This window comes from Gavialis gangeticus, unplaced genomic scaffold (assembly GCF_001723915.1).
Source record: "Gavialis gangeticus isolate Ggan-Ray unplaced genomic scaffold, GavGan_comp1, whole genome shotgun sequence".
In the NCBI taxonomy this organism is placed as follows: domain Eukaryota; kingdom Metazoa; phylum Chordata; order Crocodylia; family Gavialidae; genus Gavialis; species Gavialis gangeticus.
This window is the reverse complement of record NW_017728992.1, coordinates 187,571,034-187,576,255: the sequence shown is the minus strand read 5'-3', so window position 1 is coordinate 187,576,255 and position 5,222 is coordinate 187,571,034.

Sequence of the window (5,222 nt, the reverse complement as noted above, 5' to 3'; positions counted from 1 at the left end):
AAGCATTTTCACTTCTGTTTTAAGAAGATAAGAAGACTTGTTTTTCATAGTGTTTCAGGAATACTTCAGCAGCAAACTGCCTCTCAGAGTTCACACATATCCTGACATTGCATCCTCAAAGCAAAATAGTTGCTTCTTCAGAAAAGCCTTTCGTATGACATTTCTGGTTCTTCCTACTTCTGGTAAGGCCTAAAATACCATAATAAATGCATATGGGATTTTCCAGCCTCATTGTAGAAGTCCATTTTTCAGAAGAAAAATTATTAAAAAGAAGTGGTGTGAGAAGCAGGTTGGCTAAATTCAGGGATGACACCATATTATGGGGAAGTGTGGTCACACTAGAGGATAGGCTAGCGATCCAGGCCAACCTGGACAGGTTCGCAAGGTGGGCGGCTCAAAACCTGATGGCATTCAACATGGAGAAATGCAAGGTGCCCCACCTCAGAAGAGAAAACCCACATCATACTTACAGCCTGGGCAGTGCTACACTCACTAGCACTGCTACTGAAAGAGACATGGGGGTCATGATCAACCACAAGATGAATATGAGCCACTAATGCAATGCCACAGCTGGCAAAGCAAACAAAACTCTGGCTTGCATCTACCGATGCATCTCAAGCAAGACCCAGGAAGTCATCCTCCTGCTTTACTCAGCCTTGGTGAGGCCACAGCTGGACTACTGCATCCAATCCTGGGCTCTGCAATTTAGAAAGGATGTGGAGAAGCTTGAAAGGGTCCAGAGGAAAGCCACGTGCATGATTAGAGGACAAGAGAGTAGGCCTTATGAGGAGAGGCTAAGAGCCATGGGACTTTTCAGCCTGGAGAAGCGCAGGCTCAGGGGTGACTCGGTGGCAGGCTGTAAGTATATAAAGGGTGTGCATCAGGAACTGGGAGAACGTCTGCTCACCAGGGCACCCCAAGGGAAGTCAATAGTCACAAACTCCTGGAAGACCATTTCCAGCGGGACATAAGGAAAAACTTATTTATCGTCCAAATCCCCAGGGCCTGAAATAGACTCCCCCCAGAAGTGGTGCAAGCACCTACTCTGGACACTTTTTAAGAAACACATGAATGTCTATCTTTCTGGGATTGTTTGGCCCCAGCTGACTTCCTGCCCCTGGGGCAGGGGGCTGGACCTGATGATCTTGCAAGGTCCCTTCCATCCCTAATGTCTATGAAATCTGTGAAGTTATTAAATCAAATAATTACCAGGTAAATTTCTAAAAATTAACAAAAAGATACCAGAAAGAGGATTTTGAAAGCCTCCACATTACTGGATAAGAAGTGGGAAAGTGTTATAAATGGCTTGTTATTGAAAGATGATATATTTTAGTGATATTAAAAGATAAACATTTTAGGGCCCGGTCTTGCATTCCTAGTCCACTTAGACCTTTCAGAGAAAACACCAAGAATTGTATATGTGCAAAAAATACGTTTATTTTTAAATATATATTCTAGAAAAAGGTTCAAGTAAATAAATAAGAAAGTCATTTTATAAGACCAACTCTGAAATCACTACCCTAGTGAAAGTCCCATTGACGCTGTGACAGCCTAGGGGACTTGAAAGGCCTCAGAGACTTAGGAAATGGTTAGCTCAGTTGAGAGCTCAAACAAGTCAGGTTCTTATCCAGACCTATTACTTTTTCAAAGCTTATAAAAAGAAGCTTTCTTAGGAGTTTTATATTGCTTTCTATTTCCAATAAGGCCTGACATACCATATATGCATATGATAGTTTTCCTGACTCGGTAAGTGAGTTATAGCATTGAAGGGGAGAACAAAAAAAAGAACAGATCAAACTTAAAAAAAAAATCACAAAAAAGGTCAAGATTTAAGTGCAAGGTTGTCCCCTTCCTCCCCCCCCCCCCCCCCCAAAAAAAAAAAAGAGAGAGAGAGAGAGATTTGACTAACCCAAATTAAAAATCCAAGTGCAGCTCCACTGGGTATACTCATTTTTAAAACAGATTATTTGTATTTTGCTTCTTAAGGAAATAAGATTCAGCAGTGAGGGGGGAAAAATATGGCTTTTTGTAGTAGCACATTGGGCAAATTCAGCTCACCTTACTCAAATGAGTACTCCCAGCAAGCTCAGTCCTGAGAAGGAACTGATGAAGAATTGTAGGATTCAGCCCAGAAAGAGGGACTTGTCACAAGAAATCAAAGCTCTTCAAGGGGCTCAGGACTAAGCAATGAAAGCTGTTCAGGGATGTTCCTAAAGATAGAACTTCTCTGAAGGAATGCTAAAAACATCTTCAGAGAGACACCCAAGCCACATGAAGAACTTGGAGAAGAACCTCTTCAGCAATTGGGATGCCTTCAAAGGTGACCCCTATTAACAAGAAACTTCAAAAGTGGGATGTGATATGATGTGAAAATCCTCTCACTGATACGAAGCTCTGTAAAGACAGAATCCCCTAAAGCGACATTAAGCCTTTGAAGTGGCAGCATAGGCATAGCTCTTTGAATACAGAAAGGTGCAATGCACAGTAAGGCTTGCCGTAAAGGAATTACTGGGGCTAGTGCACAGCTCGGGGGGTTGCCATCCTGCTCACTGGGCTTCTATAAGCTTGAAGTCAGCTGTGAGGGCAAGGCAGGAGAGATGTTATTTAATTGACCTTAAGAAACATCTTTGATCTCTCTCTGTCAATATTCTTGATGCTGAAAAGGAGATGTCTTGGGATTTGAAACAAGCATGGGTAGGTGAAAAGAGTCCCTTTTGTCAGGGTTAGTGTATGATGTTCTGGAGGAAGTTAAAGAAGGTGTTTTGCTTAAATATACTACATAATTGACTGAGGATTTGTTAAGGTTACCCCTTTTTTTTGTTTGGAAGGCTGTGGATCTGTGATCCCAAACTCCTTGAACTCCATAAACAGAATGGATTATGATTTTGCCGGGAAGCTATTTCTCAATGAGCAGGACAACAAGTTTATATCCTTTCAACATTTAAGTTGCAAAGAAAACATGCAGTGTGTGGTTTTGTTCAGGTAATGGGGTCCAAAGTTATGGCACTATAAATGATATAAACATATTAGAACAGAATAATAAGAAATGAAACTCCCTGGACAATGCCCCAAAACTTACCTCCACCTAATGAAGACCTGCCCAAATAGAAGGTTCTTACCAGATGTCCAGGTTATGGTGGTCTGACAGACCACAATGGGAAGGACATTGCAGAGCAGAGGAATGACTACTGGAGATTACCTCCCACATGCTTTCTCCAAACAGACGTGGTGCAAGGATGCTACTTCCTGGAGGCTGCTCTTGGTTAACCTTAGGGATTATGGTGGAGCATAAGGGAGAAGGTGGTCCTAAATTATGTAGGGCCCAGACTGTTTATAGGGTTTTATTGGTCAAAACAAGCACTTTGAATTGTGCCTGGAAAGCTATTGGGAGCCATTGCAGACTCTGGGGCTCTGAGATATGTGTTCCTAGCAACCCACCCCCATCAGGTGGTGGGATTTCACATGCTATGCTAACTGCAGTTTCTGGACAGTCCTTAAAAGCAACCCTACATTAGCATACATTGACATATACTAGCCTTGAGATTTAAAAAGCATGGATGATGATGGTCAGATCCAGATCTGAAAGGCAGATTCAAATCTGAATTAGTGAAAGGTGTTCCTGGCCACCACCACCACCTAGCCAGATGCAGCAAAGGATCCAGGAGCACCCAGAGACTACAAACCTGAATGACAAGTGAGGCTGAGCCCCATTAATGACTGGTGTCTCTAATCATTTTAAGTCATGAGGTCTGCCAAACACCACGACCTCTGATTTGTCTGCATTCAAATTCAATCAGTTTGCACTCATTCAGTCCCCGGCTATAGCCAGGCAATGGGTTAGATCAGGATGAAGACTACAGGGCCTGGATGAGATGAAAGAGGGAGAGAGCTGGGTGTTATTAGCATATTGATGGCACCTCACTTCAAACCTCCACACAATCTTGCCTGGTGGCCTCCGGCACATGCTGAAGAGGAGAGGTGACAAGGCAGGGACAGGGAAAGTCCCAAGGGGAGAACAAACACTCACCCATCATCACATCTGGGGACTTTAGTGACTTTAGAAAACAGCAAAACTAATTAAGAGCACTCCCACAAATATCCACCAGGTCATATAAATGTATTATCAGCAAGGATCTGGGTTTTCCATTTACCACAGAAAAACAGAGAAAAATGCAGATTTCCCCCTTAACCCAAGGAAAATAGGGACTGCTCATTTTAAGAGCGAGACCCACAGATCGTGCACTTTTGCAAAGAGCTCTCTGCAGGCTGGCAGATTTCTGGCCTGTAGGGGGCTGGGGGAAGTGGGAGGAGGGCGATCAGGAGAGGGGTGCCAGGTGTATGTAAATGCACATGGTGGCCAGGCAGCCTGGAGAACAGTAAGTAAGTGGTGGAGGGATTAAGGCCCCACATAGGGAGGGAGGCAGAGGGTTGGGCAGGGCTGGGGCTGCTGCTGCTCTGGTGGGGAGCAGAACAGGGCCATGGGTGGCTCATCTGGGGGGCTGGGGAGGCTCCCCACCACTGTGCACACTCATGGGAAGGGAGAAGGGACTCGTGCCCTCCAGATCTGTGTGTGGGGCAGGGGTAACTGCAACCTGCCCCTTGCAGGGTTACCCTGCTGCTCTCCCCCAGGGCCTCCACATCCCAGTGGGTGCAACCTGGCACTGCAAGACAAAGCAGGGCTGTGCAGGGAAGCTTCTTGCCACTATGAGCTCCATGCTGCCCTGGTGACACACTCCCTGCCTGCGCAGCAGTAATGGGGGCAGTGGCGTGGGGTTGCGCCCCTTGCTGCTGCTGCACATGCAGGGGTATATCACCAGGGCAGTGTAAAGCTTGCAGTGGCAAGCAGCTTCCCTGCACAGCCCCGCTCTTCCCTGCACCACCTGCCCCTGGCTCTGCCCCCACTGCCACCCTGTGCACAAATCTAGGGGTCACATGCCTCTCCTTCCCCCACAGGAATGCATGCAGCAGCAGGGAGCCAGCTGTGCCCCCCCGCCCCCAATCTGAGCCCACAGCAGGCAGGTATCGGGGAAGGGGGAGATGGGAGGGAAGCCGGGCTCCGAGCTCTGCTCTGCTGCAGCAGCTTCCACTTCCTATGGGTGGCAATCAGGGTTTGTATGCTGCTGTGGGGGGCAGGGGGCCATGGACCCAGGTCCCTGGCCCTGTAGTCATGGCAGCTGGGGGCCCCCTCTGGCAGGGATGGGGGGCTGTGGGTGGGGGGTGGG